The sequence below is a fragment of the Pseudonaja textilis genome, chromosome 3 (genome assembly GCF_049901715.1).
Source record: "Pseudonaja textilis isolate UNSWEBS1 chromosome 3, rPseTex1.2, whole genome shotgun sequence".
In the NCBI taxonomy this organism is placed as follows: Eukaryota; Metazoa; Chordata; class Lepidosauria; order Squamata; family Elapidae; genus Pseudonaja; species Pseudonaja textilis.
In genome coordinates this window covers 45407712-45434191 of record NC_141992.1, presented here as the reverse complement: position 1 = coordinate 45434191, position 26480 = coordinate 45407712, and the positions used below count along the sequence as shown (strand labels likewise).

General features: G+C 37.8%; 1 protein-coding gene across 6 annotated transcripts in view; it reads right to left on the bottom strand.

The window, feature by feature from the left end:
* Nucleotides 1-26480, bottom strand: part of LRRN2 (leucine rich repeat neuronal 2) — a 150071-nt gene that overhangs the window by 40128 nt on the left and 83463 nt on the right. For 3 of the 6 annotated variants that reach the window (XM_087929440.1, XM_087929442.1, XM_087929443.1), the window contains one exon: nucleotides 7142-7267. The exons of the other annotated variants lie outside the window; for them this stretch is intronic. The gene's annotated coding sequence lies outside the window, so the exon portion shown is untranslated. The remainder of the gene's footprint in view (nucleotides 1-7141; nucleotides 7268-26480) is intronic. 6 annotated transcript variants of the gene reach the window in all.

The window sequence follows — 26480 nt, the reverse complement described above, 5'->3', positions numbered from 1 at the left end:
CATCAAGGCTGCCTTCAAAACAGACAGAAAAATAGCAGTCATCCTAAGAAACCCCAAAGATAAAATTATAGACTCATTTCTGGTGGAATTGGGGGAGAGAAAGAAAGACTTCTGCTGCTTTCCTTGCCTACAGCCAAAAGCAGAAGCAGCAGAGATCCTGGGAAAATCCCCCAAAAGGTCTGCAGAAAAATCCCCCACCCTGTTTTCCTATCAATCGATTGTTCTTTATTTGGGATCGCAGGATACCCTCTCTCTCCCTCTCTCTCTCTCCCCCTCCCTCCCCCGAGAATGGAGCTGAAAAGTAGGTTAGTGAATGTGGCTGCCTTGGAGGGAGTAGGGGTATGTGAAGGATCTGTGTGTGTGTGTGAAAGAGAGAGAAAGAGAGAAAAAGAGAGAGAGAGAGAGAGAGAGAGAAGTTCACCGCCAGCCCTCTGAGGTTAGATTGGAGATCTCTCTCTCTCTCTCTCTCTCTCTCTCTCTCTCTCTCTCCCCCTGCCCCAGTGGCAGTGGTGGAGCTTCAGGGCTTAGCCAGCGGGGAGCCAGCGGGGAACTCGCTCCTTTTGGCTGCGAAAGAAGCAGCCTGGGGGTCAGGCGAGGCATGTGGGGAAAAAAGTAGGACATCCCCCGAAAAGACGGCCTAGTTACTTTTTCTAAGAAACATGGTAGAAGGTAAGACCAACGGCGGGGGAGGGAAATCCACCCTGGGGTGGCTTGCTGACATTGGTGAGAAAGTCGGTCTCATATTCCAGAGCTACAGCAGTCACAGGACTGGCCCTTTGGTCATCCTGGAGCACCTCTGGAATGACCAAAGGGCCAGTCTTGTGACTACTGCAGCTCTGGAATATGGGACTGTTTTTCCCAGCAATGTCACCAAGCCACCATCAGTAAAAACTCATATTAGTGGTCCGGGGGATTTAAAATTATTAGTTTGGTGGTCCCTGAGGTCCAAAAGGTTGGCGACCCCTGCTTTATTGCATCAGGAGATAGTCTGGAATTTGGTAGCTGACAGTCGGTAACCACATCTGGTGCAGCTGTTAAAGATTAAGAGACTCATCAAAAGTGGTCTTTTTGTTTAAACTGCAGTATATTTATAAAGTATTTCATTGCATTTTTGATTTGCTTTTACAAGGAGCCTCCTTAGAAATGAAAAAGGGACAGTAGAGGCAGATATAAACATTCATTTGTCACATCAGGATAATTAAGATGGTATCAAAGATAAACCAAGTATAACTGAGTTTATATCACTTTTTTTAAAAAATACTCAAGACAAATATTTTTTTAAAAATCATGATTTTTTTAAAAAAATATTTTTTTTAAAAAAAATCATAAAACAATTTTTTTAAATTTAAAAAATAAATAAATATTCATTACTCAGAAAGTGCTTTGAAAAATCAGATATACAAGATGACATGATCTTTAATGAGTAGGTACTATATCTGGTCTTCTACACTTTAGAAAACTGCTAGATTACAGCAAGGAGTGAGAGTTTTCTATGTCTGCTATACAGTATATTTTAATGTTTGTATTAGTGTAACTGCATTTATTTTTTTTAAAAATTGTGTGCTACCCAGAGTCACTTGATGAGAAGGGCAGCCATAAAAATTAAATAAATAAAATCTGTTTGCTACTATTTGTGGTCATCTGACTTTTTACAGCCCAGATACAGTGGTGGTATTCAGCCAGTTCACACCAGTTCAGGCGAACCAGTAGCAAGGATTTGGCATGGGTCGTCAAACTGGTAGTAAGTTCTGGCTGGCTATGCCCCCGCCTTGTCGGTGCTTACTCAAGTTCCCTGTCTGCCCAATGCTCACTCACACCTGCCTATCTACCTGACACTTGCCTGCCCAGTCACTCCTTATAGTGTTTCTTTTTTTCCCCCTCCTGACAATCAGCTTTCCTAAGATCAGCTGTACTGGGATTCCCCTCACTTATTTACTGCTTCACCCAGGAGGCTTCCCTGAGACCCAGGAAGGCATTATTTTCCTTCCTGGGCCCCAGGGAGGCCCCAAAATGAAGTGTGGGGAAGTACAGTGTGCCCCTCCTATCCTCCGTTTTCTGACTTCCTGAGCCCAAGGGAAGCCTTCTAGGAGCAAAAATGCCCCCCTAGGAGGCTTCTCTGAGGCCCAGAAGGCCCAAAAAACAGGAGGGGGGGTTGTGCTGCAAAAAAACCCCCGCCACACCCACCCAGTCACATGGCCATGCCCCCTAGCCACACCCCTAGCCACACCCACAGAACCAGTAGTAAAAAATTTTTGAATCCCACCACTGCCCAGATATGATAGCCACCACACCAAGGCATATTGGGGTAGTGAGGTTGGGGATGACTGCCCCTTCTTTTTCCACATATGTGCATTTGATCTGATGAATACGTAGAGGTTTGGCAACTGCCATCTTCATTAATGCACCAATTCATTGACTTCAAGAGCAGAGTTAGAACATAATATGGCAGGCTAATTCTGCCGACTGCCAGCTATTCAATCCTGATTATCTCAAGGTTGACTTAGCCCTGGTTGGTAAAATGAGGATCCAGACTGTTGGAGGCAATATGCTGACTCTATAAATTGCTTAGAGAGTGTTGTAAAGCACTATGAAGTGCTTTAGAAGGCACCTGAAGATACCCTTCGGGTGCCTTCTTCCAGCCAGTCTGGCCTGTAGAAGTTTGGAAAAAACAATCCAATTCAGATAAATCAGGTCAGAGAATGCCAAACAACAGATCAGCTCACAATTGCTGCTATGCATGGAAGTTTTATTCTCAATTAATATTCATTTGGAAGAAGAGGATGACTAGGATTGGGATTGAGCCAAGCAAAAAGGAAGGCTAGCATTTTTCAATGGATAACACAATGCCCTAGTAATTTGCATACACTTTCACAAAAATGAGGACAATTATAGAATTGGACAGAACCTTGGAGGATTTCTAGTCCAATCACTTGTCCACGGCAGAATCCTCATAACCACCCTGGAAAAATGACTGTTTAATCTTTACTTGAAAACTTCAAGTGATGAAGCACCCATGACTTCACCAGGCAGGCTGTTCTACTATCTAATACTTCCCACAGTCAGGACATGTCTCCTGATTTCAAGTTTGGATCTCCCTTTTTAAAGCTTCCTTCCAATTGTTCTTATCTTACTCTTGGAAGCTATAGTTAAGAAATCCACACTCTCTGCCCTGTGATACCACTTCATGTATTGAAAGATTGCAATCATGACTCCCCATAGTCTCCTATTTTGTAGACTTAACAAACCAAGTTCCTCTAATTGTCCTTTGTAGGGTTTAGCCTCTAAATCCCTTACTATCTTTGTTACTCTTCTCTGCACTTCTTCTCAGAATCCTTTTTATGTTGTGTCAACTAGAACTGAACATAGTATCCAAGGGGTGGTGTGACTAATACAGCATTCAGCAGTACTATTGCTTCATATGAACTTGATATTCTATCTCTGTATTTGATGCAGTCAAAACCATATTGACTTTTTGGCAGGTTTAGCATACTTTTGGCTCATAGATAATCTGTGGTCCATTGGATAACTGGATCCTTCTCTGTTCTGAACCAAACCTTGTTCCAAGGAAACAAACACCAAATAGAGGTAAAAGCAAAACCTTTTAATGCTTCTCTGTGAATTCCATTCATTCACAGCTAAAAGGCTATGAAAACTGATTGTCTCTGATAAGAATGAGCCTTGCCAAGGTTGTGCAAGGCTGCCAAGAACATTAAATTAAGTTGCCAAGAAATATTCAAAACAAAAAGTCTCCAAACAGAAACCAGGATAGTCCAAACGTCCACAAGGCTTGAACTGCAAGAACTTCTTTGCTTCTTGCAAAGAATCCCGCTCTCTCAGGCTGGCTTTTATCTCTTAAGGGAGGGGACATTACCTTGCAGCCTTAATCCCAAATTGCCCATGCTGCTGCAGCTGCTCTTTCCTTCGAGCAGCCTTGCATGCAGGCGCACTGGGCACAGGCTCCTCGGGGTCCTCTGCATCACTGCTGCCAGCCTCCCCAATCTCCGAAGGCATCATTCCACTCTTTAATAGTCCTGGCCCCATCCTTGCATCACATGTAGGCCCCTTATCCGAGTCCTCTCTCTCTGAGGCTTCAGCAGTCCGCACCTGCTGCCGGCGAACCACAACATTCTCACAATATTTATTTTGAGCCAGATATTACCTATCTTGTATCTGGGCTTTTCTGACTAACTGTAGAGCTTTATATTTCTCACCAGTGAACAATATTTTGTTAGATACATTTCAATATTCAAGTCAATTAAGATCCTTTGGAACCCTCAGCCAGCCTTCTGAGTGGCTAACTATCTCCCTGAGCTTCATGTCATAGGTTAATTTTATAAGCATTTCTTCTAGCCCCTCATCTAAATCATATGCCTCACTTAAATCTCAGAAATTTTCTGTATATTTTTGTTGTTTCTTGTAGAAACAAAGACAAAAGCTAATAAATCATTACCTTCTTTGTAAAGTTTTCAAAACTCTTTGTTATATTACTATTTTGGCTAGAGCAATTCTTCAACCTTAAATTACACAAGTACAGGGGAAAATATAATTTAATTTACCATAGTTGTATAATAACAAACCTGGTAGTTAATAACAGAAACTGATTCAATTTTTATGTCACATCAATTAATGTGATTCAGGAAATATGGACAATAAACCAACCATAGGATTCATTGTGAAAGTTTGTTTTATGATTGGTGACCAATTTACTTAGCACATTGCCAACAGAATTAATGAAGATGACAATTTGTATAATTTTAGCATGCTGCCACCTATGGATTAACTTCAGTTCTAGGTAACTTTAAAAGAAATATATAATCTTTGCTTATTATCTAGACAACAATATGTTTGCCTAGTACCATAATTGTATTATTTTGAATTGCTTGAATATATGTGTACATTTTGTTTCTCTTAGTGCCAATTAAGATCTCCACCTTTTATATCAATTAGTCCAATGTAGGATATGACTTTACAGAAGCAAAAAGAAGCGGGGGTACCAGATCCAAAATACAAAACTCCAGATAACAACTAGATGGAAGTAGAAATCTATAGAAAAACCAGGTGATTGACCAGATTGTTAAACCCAGACATGATAGCCCAACAAAATCTCCAGGGAAGAGAAGCTATAGGGAAGTAAACTGTAACCCAAAAGGACCTTTTGCTTTAAGAATAATAGCTGGCTCTCTGTTTCTGCCTTCCTGTGTGCATTTCTAATATGATACCAGGTTTGGCTAAATTCCATGCCAATCCTTGGAGACTTCTTGGTTCTTGACAGTTTCCAACCACAAAGCTGCTCCATTGATGGAGCAGATGGCAAATAGACTGATTGGCATAAGTACATTAAAAGAACTGTCAGCAGGAATAGGTCATAAAGAAGGAAAGATATAAGTTCAGCTCAGTTAACAAATTAAGGGAATAATAAGAAGACAGAGTATGGGCTTAAAAACTTTAGACCATCTCTTTTCCACTGAGCTTGACAACTTTAAGTGCAAAAGAGACCAGCTTGCATTCCTTTCTCAAGAGATTAGGCAGCAGAAGGAGTGAGTGGGAGGTCAGTCATCCTAACCTGGGAACAGCTGTGCTGTGAATTGCTCTAAACTGGGACAGACTGAGGAAACAAGGCCCTCTTGAAACACATTGGGTTCATGGGAAAACATATTTTCCTCAACATCCTAACAGTTTTAAGAGAAACAAGTCTGTAGTGGGATAGGATGGCAGAAATGAATACTGAATGGCCTTGTTAGGAGCCTGAGCGATTATTCTGCATTTTTTCAAAATACAATTTTAGAAGGTGTGTATTCAATCATGTGATTTCTTTGCCTAGTACCATAATTTATAGAAAAGCACATGATTCCTTGCCAAATATGTTGATACTGCTCAATGTAGGACTCATACTACACTGTTAAGTTAGTGGCCAGAATGGGCAGGTGACTGTTTATGGAGGAAACAACAGATGGCACTCCCCAGTCACCTTCAAAGTAACTTCAAAGTGTCTTTCCCAAATCTAGTTCAAAGAACATTTTTTTGTTTTGTTGTCTCAAATGCTCCTGCCTTAACTGTATCTTATTTTGTAACTAGGAGCTAGGCACCAGATCCAGTTTAAATTACATGCTGTACAAGCTTGTTGTGAGATAAAAAGCAGAAGTAGAAAACATTGGTTGCCACCCTAAGTTCTTTAAGACAACAATACATTTGGTTCTTGATGTCAGAAAAAGCAATGTTCTGCTATATCATGCAAACTAATGGCAGCAAAGAAGATAACTATAAACTTTATTAGAGGCAAGCAGCATAAAATATGGATGACAGAATTATTGATGAATTGATTTTCAAATCTGAGGTGACAATGAAGTGAACATTTTTAATGTGATTAACTACTCTTATTTCTAACTGACTAATTAACTAACCAGAAGGAATATATGAATACTTTTTAAACCATATTTTCAGAACGCTTAGTAGTATGTTTGCTTGACTAAAATAAATTTTAAAAAGCCACACAGACAATTTGATTCTTATTTAGAAAATTACCTTGATCACATAATATGTGCAATGCAAGTCAAGGCTTCAAATGTATTCCTGATATTTACCATGCATTCTGTTTTCTTAGATGTTGGCCCAGAATTGGGTTTTTTGGCTTGCTAACAGTGCAAGAGAGAAGGGGACAGCCTTTTCACCAGCATGTGATGAGTGTATCTAGGGTAGAAGCAGTAAACTATGGCCCACCAGATGCTGTTTGACTCCATATTCCATCAGCCTAAACTAGTATGGCTGATGGCTAAAGATGATGAGAAATGTTATGTACAGACACCCGGAGGGTCTACCCAATCTTGCTTTGAGTGCCATCAATGAATACCAGTAAATTTGGGTTTAACAAAGTTTAGAATACGATGGGAGTCCCAAAGGTGCTTTTTCAAGAGGCAATTGGACTTTTTTTTTACCATAAAGTCCAGTTGCCTCTTGAAAAAGCACTTTTGTGACAACCATGACCTAGATGACTGAGAATCTCCATAGACAATAAGATGGAAGAATAATGAGAAAACTGTGCTATTTTATACTGACAATTTTTTTTCTAAAAAGATATCCAGTGCCAAGGTTGGAACAAATCTTTTGCTAATAAGAATTTTCAAAAGTCATTTTAGCATCTTACCATTGCTGGATTTAACATCCTTCAGAGAATCAGGTGTTGACAGTCTGCAAATTGGAAATGGGCAAAAGACCACAGCAAACTTTTGTTCTAAAGTGAAACTGTTGATTGTAGTCTTTAAAAAATAAACTGTGGATAATGGGAAAAAAACCCAAAGGAATTCTTAAGCACTATAGGAAGCAGCTGTACAATCTATCAAATTAATATTACCATTTTTCAACACTTGTATTACTTGTTTACATAGTAACGCTGTGTATAATGACTTCAGGGTGCAGGGTTGCCCATATCAGCAAACTCAAGTTTTAGGTTCTGTCTGAAATGGAATCAAAATAAAGCCACCAAGAAATAAAAGGGAAGTATTAATAAGGGGTTCATGAAGTTTACAGAATTTAGGAAGAAAACTCTCAGCTTTCTTTCCTATGCGTCAATAGTCCAAAGAGGACTATGCTTCAATAGTTCAAAGAGGAGATTAGGAGCAAAACTGTTCAGGTGTGAACTATTTGCAGCATTTCTCAAAATAAAGCAACCACATTTCAAGAGATTGCATTTAGAATGGAACAAAATATGCTGTCTGTTTTAAGTATTTTGCTTTGAATGTTAAGAATTCATCACTGTTTCAAAGCAAAATATAAACCACAAGCATACATCCAACTCCTATTAACTAAGGCCCGAAAAAATAACTTGAGCAATGTTTTTGATTTTATTCCCAAAAAGATGGTCTAGAATGCTCAGAGGTACAGCAAATGTAGCATCTGTTTGACACTTTTTAAGACAAGGATATAGTTTCCCTGGAACCTTGCAGCTGCAAAATGACAACCATACATTTCAAGAAAAAGACATGACTCCTTATGACTTAGGAAGGAGAAGTGATAATGTTTTAATGGCAGATTACCATACATTATCTCAAACCTACTCTAATCAAATGATGCAGCTGAGGTTCTGTCTCCCTGTCTGAAGACTGTGAGGATCTAGATTGGGAAGAATAGGTTCAGAACTTCAGATCCTAGCAAGATCAGATGCTTTAGATTTTGTAGACACTGGGTCCATCATTGATTCTTGAAGGTATTGCTCCACCCCCAACAGTATCAGTGCACAACACTGGGATCTTCCTAGATGTAAGGGTCCTGCATGAAGAGCAGATGACAACTATGGCTTGGAGGGTTTTTGCACAAATAGATCTTGTACACCAGTGTATGAATTCTTGGGATGTTCTACACACCATCATTCATGCCTCGATCACCTTTGGATCACTACAGCTGGTTGTTTACAAGAGACAGAAAGTTGCAGACACATATACTAAAAACATTAGGAGAATAAGAGGTAATAGTAGTGATTAGGATATCTGTTGCTCTTTCCTCTTCCCCATGTCTTACCATCCATTCAAAGGGTTTCAATTGGGGGAACCGATTGCAAAGGTTACTCTGATTTGTGGTTGGATCTGCTGATTGCTAAATCCAGTATTCTCCTTTCATTCCTATCATTACATTACAAGCATGTGGGATTTATTTGTTTGGCAAGTGCTAGCAGCTTTAACTTACCCCTCTTTTTGATGCACAGTGCAGCTGAGCTACTGAGATCCTAAATTACATATTGGAGGCCAAGCTCAATGGAGAATTTTAAATTAGACAGTGGACAAATTATACATTCTGTTCATTGTCAAGTGAGATTAAGAAACAGCTTGTATTATCTCATTCTACACTGGATTTGTGCTTTGCATTGAATTAGAGTCCAGAACCTATTTCCCATCCCAGGCTGGTACCTATGTATGACCTCCCAGGGGTTTTAACATGGTTTTAAAACTTTAGATTAATATTTTATACTGCTCCTGTGTTATAGCAGTTAGGATGTCTTTAGCCTTTAAGAGGTTGTTATAATATAGCTCAAGATGTGATCAGTTTATAACATCCTTTTCCAGCCTATTGCCTTCTGGCTCCAGAATCATTGGATTTCATCTCTCATAATCCTCAGTCTCATTTGGTTCTTCAGGTTTTTAGACTTGTGTCTTCTGTGATATAGATATAGGTTTTGCTTGTGTTCAAATGATGCCTCTTGGGTAAAGAATAGGAACATCCAAGCTGATCGCCTTGCGATGAGGTTCCATGCAGAAAAGCCAACCAAGGCGGGCGGGGGGGGGGAGGTTTCCACAAGCCTAAGTCCTATACCTGCAATAAATCTGTTTTCTTTTTATGTTGTATGGTCACCTTCAAGAAGTGAGGGGAGCCGAATGTCAACTCATAAAATATTTCTCTGGTCTTTTAGAATTGCCCACAGAAAGGGAGGAGGGAGTAGTGTAGCAGCTTGCAAAACTGAAACTGCATTCCATAGATGCTTTCTTGGTTTCCAGGCAACTGAAGTTTCTGCCATGCAAAATTCTAACTAAAGAGTATGATTGATGACTCTTGGCTATGGATGTGTCCCATTGGAGTATATGAATTATGATACAACCGGGGGGGCGGGGAAAACCACGGTCAAGGGTGACAGTGAATGATGTGTCTCAGAGTCAGCTACACCCAGGCACCCTAGCATGTCTTCTCCTAATAAATCTTCTTTGAGCTTTGAAAATCAGGCTAGAGACTCATGATTTAAATGAGGGTCAATACTGGAGCCCTGACATTATATTTGTTACCCAAAGAACAAGTTACAGGGTAGCTACAATTATTCAGTCAAAAACACGATGCCAGGTGAATCTCACAGCCAAACTCAAGTGATGACATATGTCTTCTGCTGCACCGCATAATCTGCAGTGCACAATCTCATAACTCCTGCTCAACGAGCAGGTGGCAATCGTGGCTAGGAGACCCTTTGCACAACTTCATGTCAGTTGTATCCTTTCCTGGATTGGGAGTCCCTGAGCTCAAATACCTCAAACCCTGGACATCTTACACTTGGACTATGCAATGTGCTCTAAATGGGGCTACCCTTGAAGAGTATCTGGAAGTTGTAGTTGGTGCAGAGTACAGTTGCATGAGATTTCTTGGGGCCCTTAGACTGGCCCATTTGTATCACTGCTCCATGAGGTGCACTGCTGCCATTTTGTTCCCGAGTCCAATTAAAGGTGTTTGTTATCATCTTTAAAGTCATTCATGGCATGGGTCCAGGCTATCTGAAAAATTGGCTTGCTCCAGTGGGATTAGTCCACTCCATTCATGCTGGAAGAAGGGGCATGCTATGGACCCCATCAGCCAAGGAATTTCAGTTGGCAGAATACAGAAGAGCTTTTTATGCTATGGCTCCAACTCTCTTCCCCCCGAGGTCTGATCTGTTCCCGTGCTTTTGGCCTCCTGGAAGGCCTTGAAGACATGGCTACACCAATTAGCCTGGGGTCCTAATGGGGGTATGGCATATTGGAGGTAGCTAATGGAGTAGAGAATATCCCATCAGCTTCCTGGGTGCCCTTTGCTGCCTCTCTTTTCATACTGGTTAGTAAACAGAGTTGCAGAAGTTTATAAACTTTGGATCTGTTTTGCAAGGGAGATGGAATATACAATTGGTGAAATAAACGTATCAGTATTCAACAGGGGGGTGACAATTAATGTGCATGTGTTTTTATGCATTTTTTCTTGTCTTTTTTTGGAGTTTGTATTTTAATTTTGGGAATAAAATAAAAAAGTTGAGAGAGGGAGGGAGAGAGAGGAAGAGAATTATGTTAAAGGAGGTGACAGATTGATCCTTTTTTCATAGCTGTCTTTGGAAAGCAAACAAAAACAACAATAACAAACAAACAATCACATTGTATAAATTCAGGAGGGATTTTTCCCTCACAAGGAAAATGATGGGAGAATTAATTTTCCTTCCTCCTTTGCATAATTGTCTTGATCAGGTTGCCATGAAGTAGGAAGTAATGCAGTTTGTTACAAATTGTATGCATTATTTATGTTAGCTCTTCTAACTCCAATAGCTGTCAGAATATTTTGGACCAAATTGGGTAATATCTGTCCTAGCTCTTATCTCCACCACTTAAAAAGTAAAAGCAGAAGAAAAAATGGAAATAGGGATGTCTTTTATGTTTGCAAAATGTGTCTATATCTTAATTTGGTTATGACTCTAAAGCCCTACATGGCATGGGAACAGTTACCTGAGGAACCACCTCATCCACATCTCATTGTCCCATTCCACCTGGACAGGCAGAGAAGATATTTTATGGACTCCATCAGTTAAAGAATTTCAACTGGTGACTTCTGGTTTGAGCTTCTTTGGTGTCAAACCGAAACCTCGTCTCTGCGAGGCTTTGATCCGTGCTCGCCACTGGAGTGCCCCGAGCCGGCTGGTTTCGGGGCTAAGTCACCCCGTAGAGGTGGTGAAGAGGGGGGGAGACTGCCTGCAGGGTTGAGGAGAGCCGCATCTCTCCTCAGATGGCCATTACTCCCTTTCCCGAAGGCGGTTGTAGCGGTGGTCAGAAATGGCCACCATAAAGGAGAACTCGACCGGAAAAGAATGTGCAGGAGGAAGATAAGAAGAGAAAGTTTTGGTTAACTGGGTCAAACAGAAAAGCAACAAATAAGGTACCCTGGAATTGAAACTATTAAAAAAAAACAATAACATTGTTCCCTAAGAAGATTTTTAAGCTGAGAAGGAGAGAGAAAAGGGAAAAGATTTGGGTTTTTTTTTTCTCCTTTTCCTATACTGACAGCTAAGAGACTTAAGCAAGAAATTGGAAAAAAAAATCCACTTTGACATTAATAGGCATTTAATGCTGAAAATAAAAAGTCAAAGGGATAATAAAGATTTCTGGATAATGAAAAGCTTTTGAAAACAGGAAAGGAGGAGATTGCCTGGAATTAAAAAGAACTTACAGCAAAATCTCAACAAGACTTCCAAAAGATACATTCTAACTGAAATATCGCAACAAAAACCCCAGGAAGAGAAAGTGGAAAAAGAAATAAGAAGAAATAACTTAGGACTATTTGGATTACTTGATGATTTCTGGATTTTTGGTTATTGTATTTGAATGTCTAAAATCAATCGGGTGGTTGTTTAAAACTGTTTAAAATGGCTCCACTTTTAGAAGAACTGAAAATAGAACTTAAAAAGTACAAAGAAGATGCCCAAGAAGGGAGAGGTTCTTTTGGCTTCATAATTCAGTTTTTAGAAATGGAGATTTGGAATTATAAGAAACAACAGGAAATGCCTGCAGAACAAGAAGATTGTGACAAAGAAGAAGCCATCTTTAATGAACAAGTAATCTTAGGTGGGAGAGAAAAAGGAAAGGGAGGAAAAAAAATGGAAAGTTTAAGACTGGGAAAAACAACCCCCCCCCCCAAAAAAAAATAGAGTGAAAAATAAGTATAAAATCAGAAAGAAACAGAAGAGGGAAATGCAGAAGAGAGTATTAGAAGTAGAGAGACAAGGGGGTAAAAAGGGGAGGGAGAAGATGAGAGGGAAGAAAGAAAGAAAAAGAAGTTATAAAGGACAGAAATAAAATATAGAGAAACAGGGCCTATTTAGAGATAATGGGTGAAAATTTAATGGAAAAAGGGATTCTACAAAGGTACATAAGATAGTATTGTTATATTAGAAACAGAAATAATTTTAGAAAATATGAAACAATGTGTGATTAAAATGTTTGATAAAATAGCTATTGTAATTCAGTGGCATGCCTGTCAATAAATAAATGTAACAAAATGAATATTTAATGATTTACAAAACATATGTGAAGAGAAATAAGGGAAAAATTAATTATGGAGATTATATGTGTCTTTAAGGAAGTATGATATTTAATTGAAAAGAGGTGTTAAAGATGTTCAGATTTTAATGATTATTAATGATAGAACTGAATTGGAATGGAATGAGGACTTATAATTACATATATTTATAATCTTTTTTAAAAAGAATATAGTGTGTATTATAAGAATATACCAAGCAGAGTTCGATTGGAAGTTATGTATTATGTATTGTATTGAAGGTCATAACCTTAAGGTATATATTGAAGTTTAAATAAGAGTTGAATGGATGTAATTAAAAGATATAAAGGTGTCATATTCCAATTAGTAACTACAGGAGAAAATTCGTTTAATGAGAAAAGATAATATGAAATTGAAACAGAACAGACAAAAGTATAAATATAATGATTTGAATTGAGATGAGATAATCGAAATAAAATTGAGAAAATTAAAAGAGGGGAAAAACTATATAGAAAATGTAGAATAGTATAAGATATGGAATAGAACACAAAAAGGAGCATGAAATTGAGTTTTTTGTCTATATAGAGAAGTTCAACCCGGGACCATGCTCTTTTCAGAAAAGATGTTTTACTTGTATTTTGTATGTGTAAAAACCCAAATAAAACTTTACTTTTTTTTAAAAAAGAATTTCAACTGGCAAAACCCAGGAATTTTCTTTGCCATTGGGCTTGCAATAATCTGTCAGCATCTCATGAAGAACTGCATGTTTTTTGGTTAAAGCATCAGCCTGGTCCAAAGTCACTCATTGCCAAGCAATTTTAACATCCTGATGCAAGGAGTTGAAAATGAAGACTGACTGACATCTGGCAAAACCTATCTGATAAGATCCAAAAAAAGGGGGCAGGCAACTACAAGCCAGTTACCTGCTTACAACAGTTTCAAATTGCAATTTTCAAAGAGGAACAAAACACTAGCTCTTGTTTTCACTAGAGGATTTTTGGACAACTGTAAGAGAGGGAAAACCAACTTGAATGCAGCTTGGACTGACTAAAAGAAAGCCTTCAATTCCCTGCCACATGATTGGTTAATTAAGTTCCTAGAAATAGCAGGCCTTAATATAGATAGTCCTCAGCTTATACCTGCCCATTACAGTCATAAGCTATGACAACTGTAAAATGGCTGATGTGACTACCCAATTTTATTATATTTTTTGCAGCTGTAGTTAAGCTAACACTGAAGTTGTAAAGTGACTGCCATGATTGTTAAGAGAACACCATAGTTATTAAGCAAACAAATTGTTCACAGTGGGCTAATATTGCTGAAAATTCCAGCATCATAAAATGCAGTCATAGAATCTGGGGACACTGCAAATACTGTAAATGTGGGCTGGTTCATTGCAGTCATGTGACCACAGGGAGGGATGCCCAGCTGTCAGAACTTCAGAACCCTGTAATAAGTACCCCTGGAGAGATCCGTCATAACCTCAAACAATTGCTAAGAGAGAAAGAAACACAAAACGCTGAATTTTGAACAGATCTGTTTGGCATGATGTTTCTGATGATGTTTTCTGATTTCATCAATTTTTCGCCTTTTGCAATCACTTCAAAATTAACAATCTCATTCCATTCTGCCTCTAGGAATTTAAGTGTGTGCACTACTGGAAGGCAGATATTACTAGTTCAAATAGTGTGTTCTTTGAATTTCAAATGCATGAATTAATTTCAGCAGTGGAATTGGGAATTAGGAAAAAAGACAGTCATGGAATTTGAAATCCTGCAGGGGATTTACCCCAGAGTAATTCTTACATGTTCTGGATCAAGTGTTCCATAGCTGTGATTATCAAAGTCTCTGCTACCTAGCTGTTAATCTTGAATAAATCTTCTTAATGACCACCTTCTTGTTTAACATTAAAATATCTATGTAATGAAACTGCAGTTACATTGGATGAGTCATTTGTGGTTACTGCTGACAGAAGCATATGTTTGTGCAATAATACCTTTGGCACCATGTTTGAAATAAAATATATCCTTTCTCACATATCAAGGAAGGATTGATAAATCGCACTTCTATAGTACTGCAATGTTTTAGGTAACCAAATGGCTTAATTCTGTGTGCTACTGCTCACTAGGAACTATAGCTTAATGTATTGATGATTATTTAGTAGAAGACACTACACTTATTTTTTTACTGTATTGTGTGAACCTTGCCATCATATTTTTTATATTTGGCTCTTCCAAATACATAAACTAGTATAATATTTAGAGAATAAAAATGTTTCACCAAACCAAAGGGGAAACAGTCAAAAGCAACAATAAGAAGATAAGCTTAGATGAGGCAAACAAATGATTTATATTCCTAGAATATGCAAATACTCAAAAATGCAATCAGATCCAAATTATGAAATTTCTCAGTCTATACTGTACTGTATTAATAAGATGCCAAGATACATAAACAGTAGTTATCCACAATTTCTTTCCATCATGCAATCTGAATTAAAAAGCCTTCAGATATGTAAAACAGTTTTCCCCATCTATGTTTAATTTATGCTCCACATGAAAAATATAATGTTGCTGTTTTGATATATTCCATTGCAAGCATAGAGGGATTTCTCATATAAGATTTGAATAGAACTCAAAGGAATGGGAATAAGTTGAGTTAAACCTTACGTAGCCAATTTCAAGTAAATGATTCCAGGACACAAATCATGTTTACATAAGATATTTGCAAAGGCATCCATTCAGTTAATTTAGAATTGGTCAACTAGATATGAAGTGTTAAGCAAAATTAAAATCCGGGGAATCTTCTTGACATAGGAGTAGATAGGATATATATGTTAGGCATATTAAAAGCAAAGGAGTGCCAGGGAGGGAAGGAAAGAAGGAAGCTTTCTGTACATGGTGCCTGTTGCCTGGCAACCCAGAAAAGAGAGAACACTTCCTTCCTCTTTGTTTCCTTTCCTCTCACAGTCAAAAGGGCCATTCTCTAATGTGTGGGTAGAAGAAGAAGCCAACGCTGCATCACATAGTTTATTTTCCTGGAGTATACAGACTTGTATACATATCTACAGAAAGGCAGGATGGAGTATTCATATAAGTATACAGACTTGTATACTTATATGAACACTCCATCCCATCTTTCTATAGATGTGTATAAACCAGTTATTTATTATGGTTTGGAAAGTCTAATATATCCCATATGTTTTGTTTAGCCTCTTTTCAATACCAAGGCACAAAAATTATTTTATTGCATTTAAATAAATTTTATTTTTTGTATTTTTAAATTCAGCCTCTTTGTAGCACAATTTCTAAATGTGGTCCATTTGTGTCATTTATAAAGAAACATTTCATTTGTTTTTTAAAACTGACACACACATGTGCACATATGCACATGCACACACAAAAATGTGAATACTGCATTGTGGTAACATCTTATTATTTATTTCAAAATAAGCCCAGCATGCTTTGGGATTTACTTTTAGGTAAGCATACACTGGATTTTAAAAGCTTGGGTTAATCTTTGTAGCAACAGAAGATATTAAATGGGAAGTAATCAATGTTACCCTTTTTAAGTGGTAAGCAAAGAAATAAAGGTGGAAAAAAGGACTCCTTGCTAAATTCTAAACTTTTGTAAAAAGGCATCATAAATAAAAATGAATACTTTTCATCCTGATTTTCTAGTAAAGAGAATATTACTATTTTTAAAGAAAGAGTATTTCTACAAACTTACTAATTATGGCAAAAAGAAAGACAAGGCTATAGAAACAGTGTGCCATTTCACACACTGTTGTAACATGGCAACCAAATCTCTCTCAGCTTTGTTAGCCTTCCTAATCTGTATGCTTTGCTACAGCTTCCATCCACTGGGTTAGTACCATGGCAACCCCATGATCTTTAAACACATGAGTTTCTGCTGTGATCCCAAATTAAGACATCAGCAATGGTCTCTCTGTGTGTGTGTGTGTGTGTGTGTGTGTGAGAGAGAGAGAGAGAGAGAGAGAGAGAACATTTTATTAAATTCCACTACTTTATGAATCCCCGAACTTTTTCATTTTTCATTATTGTACATATTTTAATAAATCTGTTCCAGTCAATGGAAATGCTACTACTCCATTTTGAATTCACTGTTGATTTGAACTATCATCCTGATCCTGTTTGACTGTTGTTGGAGGAAAAATACGTCATGTAAATCTCAAACCCTAGCTAAATCAATTAATCAGTTGACTAAAGGTTTAATTCACCTGGATTTGTTTAAGTGTAATTCCATGGATCAATTAAGTTCACTTAAATGTTAAGTGTTCTCTTTCCATTCATATGTGAAATAATGTCTTTGAGAAAACTCCCACAAATATTCCTCCTCCACAAAAAGACACACCCAAAGCAGAAACAGATCACAGCCTATATGAACATTGGTAGTTTTTTCACAATTCAGTATCTTCCCAGGAAAATGATATGGCTTTGAATATACATGTATGTGGACATATTGAGGATTAACTTACAAAATCATTGTAAAAGTATGAAAAAAGATGTGTTTGCATTATTAATTCAAAGACAAGTGTTTCATATGAATTCCAGTGTGCTGCAAGTGTGCTCTTAGAAGAATTTTCAAAGCTAAATCGTCCTATTTCTTTTCCTCTCGTCCCCTCCCTTTCTTTTCCTCTCCCTCTCCATCCAACCATCTCACCATTTAACGTGTATTCCATTGAATCTATTATATTATTTCCATATAGTATGTTATTATATGATGAAAAATACACAATTCTATAAAGCTGTTGCTTCCCTACATAGGAAGTTTTCATTGAATAAACACTGTTCAACTTAGAGCCTTCCAGTTGATCTCCATATTATGCCTTAGGCAAAGACAGCTACATAAGAAAGGTCGGTTGTGCTCATAGATCTTTGGTAGTGGTTCTGTGGGATGACAGAAGGCATATTTTAAATGATTTGTATTTTTTTAAAAATACTTCTTATAAAAAATGGTTTAAAATAAAAATTGTTACCAAGAATATTTTATATTTTAAGCTAAACTGGTCATCTGCAAACCAGTGGCACATACTTAAGTCAGTATAACTTGGCTTTTGACAATCATACACAGCTGCTTTTCAGTTGTTGATGAGTGCTGGTTTCCAAAGGCTGAAGTGATCATCTGAATTTTCTTGGAACTTCTCCAATTTTATTGGAACCATCCCCTAAGTGAATTTGCTAAAGGGCAAAGCCTTAATGAAGTTGCCATGGCAACTACATATTCCTAGCCAAGTCTCAGCTGCTTCTTTTATGATATTATAATATTGGACACTATATTTAAATGAACCTGTAGCTGTTATGGATGCATTAAAATTAATTTAGAGTCACAATGATTCTGACAATATTAATTGAAATATAGTCTGGCTGGTATGATTTCATTAATCAATAGACTAAACCAGTGTAACATCTCTGACCCTTCTTTCCCATCTGCATCAATGCTGGTTCTGGTTGAGTTGAACCTAAAGATGGTAAAAAAGGTACCTTTTTGATAATTATGGGCACAAATTGTATTACATGGGAGGAGTGTCTTGGAGCTCTTTCATTGCCCTTCACTTCTCACCCTGACATGCATCACATCAAGTATTTTCTTGTTTGGTGTATCAACAAAAAGAAAACTTTAGGAAAGGGGATTTGTTTGAAACTTTGTGAATGAAATGGAGATGCCTGGAAGTTCCCTGTCACTGCAACAAACTATTATCTAGAAATCAAGCTGTGTGATAGAATAGCAAAATTATTTTATACATATAATTTTTATTTGAAGATTTTAATGAACAGGTTATCTGAAGGACCGTCTCTCCCAAGTTACATCCACCTGACCCATCAGAATGGGGAAGCAGGGAAAATTGTGGGTCCCCTCTCTTAAGGTGATACATCTGGTGAGATCTAGGAGGAGGACACTGTCCGTGGTGGCTCCCTTACTTTGAAACATCCTCCCTGCAGAGTTTAGACCTTGATCAGAGGTGGGATTCAAATTTTTTAACAACCGGTTCTGTGGGCATGGATTAGGTGGTGGGCATGGCTTGATGGTCATGTGACTAGGTGGACGTGGCTTGGTGGTCATGTTATTGGCTGGATGTGGCCAACTCAATATCACTCACATAGGCATGCATCTCCTTGCCTGGCCTCTCAAGACTGTGGGGAATGCTGCAACAGTTGTAAGTGTGAAAAATGGTCAAGTCACTTTTTTCAGTGCCATTGTAACTTTGAACGGTCACTCCACACAAGCAAAGTACCAGCAAAGGAGGGGAAACAAACTCCAGAGAAGTTCCTGAGACAGGAAGTCTAGTCCTGCCAAGAATGTAATAAGGGTTAATGGAGAGGCAGTTTCTGTAAGCAACACCAGAATGTTTCCTTCCAGCCTTCCTTGCAGGATTAGGCCAGTAATTTCTTCTAACAACCAGTTCTCTGAACTGCTTAGAATGTTAACAACCTGTTCTAGCGAATAGGTGTGGACTGGTAGAATCCCACCGCTGACCTTGACCCTCTTTTGCAGAGCCCTAAGATCTTGTTTTGTCAATGAGCCTAGGGAACCCAGATGACATCCCTCAAGTGGCTTGTTTGACTGATTGCTGTCACTGGGGGTAGGGTAGGGGGTGTGAGGAGGTTATTATTTTTATAATTGTATATTGGGTTTTTATTTTTTTGTAAGCTGCCCAGAGTCACTAAAAGTGAGTGGGTGGCCATATACATTTCATAAATAAATAAATAAAAAATAAAAAAATAAAAGATTTTAGTGCAAAATAATACAAAGTAAATTCAAAAATAGAGGGAAAAGTAAAGAAAATGTTAAAAGTGCAAAGAAAAAAGAGTGATATAAAGGAAATAAATATATAAAGAAGTGACTTCCATTCTTTATCACAACAGGAATAAACAAGTTTGGTAGCTCTTTATCCCATAAGGTTATAAATAAATAAGCATTATTCTCATAACCCATTAACAAATCCAGCGAAAAGTCTACAAAAGATTACCAGAATTTCATAAAACCATGTTTTATTTTAATGTTGATCAAATAACTCAACTTTATATTCCTTCCTTTTACTTATGAAAAAGGTAATCTTTAATTCATTCAAATATTGCCGTAGGAGTTGATATCTTAAGTTCTTTTTTGTCCCATTGCAAAGGACATCTTTGAGGCTTTAATAAGATTCCTTTCTACTTTCAGAAAAAAAAAAATATTATCCAAATCAGTTCTCTTAATTTAACTTCTGTTATTTCCCCTTTAATTTTTAAAACTTCAGTCAGCTTCTTTTGTAAAGCCAAGCAAGAGTCCTTATATAAGTAATTATTTTGGCCAGTCAGTTAAATGGTTTCTGTTTAGTAATCCACACTATTTTTTAAACCAATACTTGTAATTCTACTACTTTGCATCAAGCAAGATTTATTTCTCATCTGTTATTCCTTCATTAACATCCTTTAGATATAATTTATCCATACAATATTTTTGATATTGTAGCTACTAATTTCTGACACCATTTTTCAAAGATCTACTTTAATATTATAATGTTCTATAATATTGTATATATATTTATATTTATTATAAAAGTATATAAAACTTTCAGTATTCTAAATTTGTCTAGATCCGTAGGTCATTTATAACTTCCTTGGTTCTAAATCTTATTTAGGTTTTTTTGCCATTTATTTCAAATTCTTTAAGCTCTTAAACTCATAATTAATTTTTTGTTTTCAGAAACGAAGAGAGACTCACCAGATGGCCTTTCAAATTAAAGCATCAGAGGTGAGATTAGTGAATTTACTGTCCCTCAAAATGCTTTGCTGAAGTTGCCAGCTTTGGCATGGCCTCTGAGCCAAGCTCCAAGACATGGGTGGATCGTGTCCCACTGGGTGCTGTGCCCACTGATTCAGCAGCCACTGAACCAAACACCGACATCCTTTCAGATCCCTCCTCAGTCAGTACTGATCCTTTCAGAGTCAACAAGAGTTCCAACAAGCAGGGAAAACTCCCTTGGTCTTAGAATCCTGCAACCCATCAAAATAAGCACCTAATGAACGAAGTGGCAAGTAAGCCTGGCCTCTCGTTACTGACCACAGTTCCACAAAGAAAGCTTCAATGGTGTAAAATTGGTGGAGGGAGGATTTAAACTGGGCAGGGACTGCCTTTTGTTGCTAGAAGTGACTTTGCTATCTGGCTTTGTGCCTTATTCTTGCTTTTGAACTCTATGTTTTCAACCTTGGGACATTCCTGTCTCTTCCCTTGCAACTTTTCAAGATGTGCTATTTTATTTTATTTTATTAAAGATTTCAATTTTCAATAATAAAAACTAATGCAAACTTTGAAAAAAGAAAAAAAAAGAAGCAGAGAAGAAAAAAGAAAAAGTATAAAGAAGAGTAAGTGAATAATAAAGGAAAATAAATGAAGAAGTGACTTTGTCTTTCATTTACAAGTATAAACAGTTTTAATAACTTATCACCATCTCTTAAAAAACAATCAATGATCTTTTCTTCCCCTGTCCTAGCCTTTTTCCCTTCATTTAAAAGATTTATATTGATGCCCATTGTAAGGAATTCTGGGTGGCTCACAACAACAATAAAACCTATAAATAAAACAATCATAAAATAATAAAAACAGTAAAGCCAATCTTGTGCCTTAATTGCCCCTATGGGGTGTCCCACAGCAGTTGCCCTACTTCCATGCCATCTATCTATATACAATCCTATCTCAGTGACTCAGTAAAAAGTAGGTGTTAATGACCTTCCAAAAGCCTAGAAGGGTGGGTGGGGCTTGTTGAATCGCCAGTGGGAAGATGTTCCACAAAGTAGGAGCAGCAATGGAAAAGGCACACTTCCAAGACCTGCAACTAGATGGCAAGATTTAAGGGAAGGCCTGGAGTATGTCTATTCCAGCTGGCGAATTCTGGGAATTGCCAAGTTTGAAAAACACTGAAACACTGCATATTATTTCTGCTCAGACAGAACTTGTTGTAACGGTTACGTTAGTGTTTGTGTGGAAATGAGAGATAGGATTTTTCAACAGTGATTCTGCATTTATAGAATTCCCTCCCACTGGCTTCATCAACAAAAGCTTTTAAATGGGCTTTGGATGTATTTGTTTTTAATTGCTCTTAGATATTGAACTTTCAATTGATTAATGATTTAGAATGTAGCAGATTTAATAGTTTCATTTTGAAGGGAAGCTCTTTTGATTTACTGTTAATTAAATGTTTGTATTTTTATTTGAATAGCATCCAAATATATCCTAATATGAACTGAATATTGAAGTCTTTTTCTTATAATGATATGTTTGTGAATCTGTGTTTCCCTGTAGAGATCACATAAAACTAACATTTGTATTGGTTAATTGGTTAATCAAAAACATTTGACAGGAAAGAAGATAACTCAGGATTCTTTAGGTAATCCCAAAGAATACCTAACAAAGCAAAATTTCCATTCATGTTAGATGGAAATAACTAAATATTTTCCAGTATCTGTCTATGATAGATCATTGACCATATGTGATCAGTGATATGATCACAGTCATATGTGACCACCATTTCATTCCATTTCAGTATCATATAGACTGAAACAGAAATAAAGAAATTTCCCATATTAGGAGACTTTGTGACTAGGAGATCCTAGTGCCTACTCAGTCTGCTATCCAAATATTATTAATAGGCTATTTCAAGGCATCTGTTGTTTATTCCTAGGGCTGTTTAAACCAAGCTTTGAATGAAGGATAGCTTCATATTTCACAGCCTGACATTGCTGAGGTATGTTTGTATATACCTGTATATATATTAATACACTATCAATTAATTTTGCCCTTTTAAGCAAAATAACAAATATTCTCTCCATTTTCCAATCAATGCTGACAGGAAATTGCATAATAAATTAAGACAACAGATAGAATCAATTATTCAGAGTATGGAACACTAGGGATTGAGATGGTGTAAGAATTTGGCAAATATTTTTCTCTTTTTATTTGTGAAATAACGGGAGATGATAATAGTAGCATATAGTCTATATTCAGAGGGTGTTTCAAATTTATTTTCTAGTAGCTTTGGCCTCCTGCCTGTGCTTTCATATATTTTCTAATTAGCACTCTCAACCATGCAGTAAGCTTGTCACAGAATCCACTATAACATGTTGTCCTGTCCCAAGCAAAGCACACATGACTACACAAATGGGTGGGTTTTTTTTAATATGAAACAAGGCTTGCGAACACATGTATTTGCAGTATAGAGACAAGTTCCTGCCAAAGTTCATCAAGTTTGGCTTACAAGAGTTCCAAATCAAAGCAGCACACAAGAGAATACTCAGGCAGAGTCCAAGAATCAGAGTTTGTAGCAGCTTCACCAGATTCAAAGTCATAATTACAAGGCCCATAAGTCAAGACCCATGGAGTGGGGAGTGAAAAAGCAGTTGCCATCATTGGATCAGTGGCCCTGGTGTAGAAGGGTGAGATTCCTTCTACATGAACAGTCTAACAGAACCCCTCGGCTCTACTCTCTTTGCAGCCTGCTAAACCCTTGCGTTGGGAGAGGGTCGTAATTTTGCACCTTCATCTGTGTCTACTGTTTGTTGGCCTGTTCCATCTTCTCAGCCTGTTTAGATGGCAGTTCATCTGGTACTGCTGGAGCTGGCTGTTTGTTGTTGGTCCCACTCCTCTGGCTCTGAAACTGAGGCGTCCATGACTCACATTTAGTTACAATCAATCGCCTTAAACATGCAATAGTGATTGGTGTCAAATGGCATGTTCTGTGCAGCATACTGAATGCTCACAATGGACTCCAGGTTGACAGGAAGAAAATGGGAATCAATATGTATGGGGCATGCCTTAAAATGATTATGTGTAGCTTTTTAGTACCAAAGAGTCCTTATGTAAAAAAGAAATTACATCACTTTCTCTTTTTTTTAGTACAATAGAAGACAAAAATGTTTATTTGCTTAGCTATGAGTTCAATAATGAAATAATAATAATATTTAGACATGAAAGAAACTTCAGACCATTACATATGAATGACTCTGTTTTTTCTTGCTAAGAATCCTAAAGATGTTTCTGTTCCAGAATAATAGGCAAAAGCCATTAGAAAGGTTTAGAATGGCTGACAAACATACAATGATATGATTATTAATAGAAAAAATGTGAAGAAATGATGGTTTTCTTTTCATTGGTGTGATTTTTGACATTGTCAAATACGCCTCTTTAAAAGAAAAAAAGAATCTTACTGCAGAAGATTGCATCACATTGTATTTTTGGAAGTTTTGCAAATGACTGAGCTCTAATAAAGGATACATCCAGAAATAGTTCAGTTCTACCACAAGATGCAAAAAATGCTTTTAGACATTGCCCTGGTATCATGAAGCTTCAGTTGTTCATAAGTGAGACCATAACTAGCAAAACCTTGCAAAAGGAAGACAGCCTAGCTGGGAGGGAGAACTTCAGGTTATCTCTCTCTCTTTTCCCAAGAAAGAATTTAAAGGGGGAAATTGGGAAACTGAGCCCATTCTGACTTTGTGAGGGATTTCTCTGCCAGTGCTGTAAAGACTTCTCTGTGAATTGCCTCTAACAAATAGAGCATGAGTTCATAACTGATATTCAGTGATGGGGTACATGCCACCACGATTTTCAAGAAAATAGGAATGTTTTGCTTTGATGTTGCATCAAGTGAAGCACATCTTCAAAGCATCTTTATAAAGCAATGCAGTGCACTGCCCACCATATAACAAAGAGAATCTTTCATATTGTTCAAGAGTTTCCTCCCCTGCACCCCCCCCCCCAAAAAAAAATTGATAGAGTTTTTCTGGAGGGATTTGGGGATATTGCTTTGGAATGTTTTCATGTATTTGTAAGACTGTTGTTTTTATTATATTTATTATTGTGAACTTTCAAGAGTCTTCTATGATCACAGCATGAGATTAATAAATAGAAATAAATGATACAAAGCATTTAGTCAATGTGAAAAATGGTTATCTTGTGCAGGTCTACTACATTTAGTCTCAGGGAAAAATGAGACCTCCTACCATGGTTTGTTTCTTCTAAGTATTTATTTTTATTATAAAAAGTGTACTTTGAATTGAATGTTCTTTGATTTTCCACAATTGGTTCTTACTATGGTGTATGCAGGTTTCTACCATGTTTCTCACATAATAAGGCTTGGCCTTATTTTTTTTTGACTCCCCGAAAAAACTGGGGCACCCAGCACAGCTGACAGGTGGGCCCTCCTTCCCGGCAGCAGAGCTCTCACCAAGGCAGCGAGCACCTCCCCACCGGTCCCTCCGCTCATCCCACCAGGGCCGCACCAGAGCCATGTGGACTGGGCAGAGCCGGGAAAGTGAGCTGTGGGTGTGCGCCCGCCTGCCAAGCAAAAGAGCCGGGCTGACCTGAGCTTGGCTTCCTTCCCAAGTCCCTCCAGCACGAACCTGAAGGTACCACCGGGAGAGGCTGCCTGAGGCAGAGGGAAGGCGGCAAAAGGAATGCCTCAAGCCAAGTGTCTCCACAGGGCTCCGGTTGCAGGGAGGAGTCCTGGCTGGCCGCACGTGGCTGCGCCAAATGCGACGCCAGCAAGGGAGAAGGGAAAGCAATGGTGGCGGAAGGTCTCCCGATATGAAGTGCCCCACCAACGCAGGCAGCACCATATCCGGGCATGCAACAAAAGTACTTCCTAACGGCAAGCCCCCCGCCATTCCCCCCCATTTCGCATGTTTAATATGGGCCTTAATTTGAGGGGAGGGGCTTAATTTGATTTTATGCCAATAAAACATGGTGGGGCTTCCTATTGGAGGAGGCCTTATTGTTGGAGAAACACGGTAATACACGCTAAACTAGAAATTAATCATTTATGTTATCCATGTAGTACAGATGATGAATTGTTAATCTGGGAAGTTGGATAGAATTCAAGCATTAACAAGTTGTATAAACAGAATTAACTAAATATGAATTAAGGAAACAATCTGATTATAGGAAAATGCATAATTATAAAAATTATTTCAGAAGGATATATGGGCAAAATAATAAATAAATCAGACTTTTAGCTTATTAGTTGAATGAGGGATTGCAATAAATAATTCTATGAGCAAAGGTTATCTTCCAAAACTATTTAATACAGTTCTCATCATTGCTGTTGGGTGGTTGGAGATGGTGAGAAATGTAATCTAGCATGAGGCTTCAGATAGAAGAATCCCTTTTCCCACAATCATGAAATTCCAGAAAGAACCTCTGAAGTGACTGATTTCCAGAAGCCTTTCTTCACAGATGCTGGTTATTTTAATTCTCAAGTTGGCATCCCTTCATGGATGCTGAGCTGTCAACTCTGGCTGTGAAATGACATGACAGAGAAAGCATCCTAGTGACCTGATAATAGGTAAAGGACGCTGTTTATGATAATGCCAGCAATAAAACCTAGAGATATTTGACAGCCTTCTTTTTGCACAGAGAATAGATCAAAACCATCCAACAGGACTGTCAGGCAGTATAAAACCTTCCATAACTAAAAAATAACAAATTGAAAAATGCAGATATGGCAGAGCAAGGACGCAAAGTACAGAAATTGCAGCATGTTTTGTGGTCTCTTTCTTGGCACTTGGGAAAACCAAATAGTCATGGATATAACAAGGAGCACAACCCCTTCTTTCCATAGATGAGTCATGGGGAACATATATATGAGGACAACCTTCTAAGTCTATCGGTTGATTGAAGGCAGTTGAGTCTATCTCTCAACTGAAATCAGGCAGGTTCTTCTTATT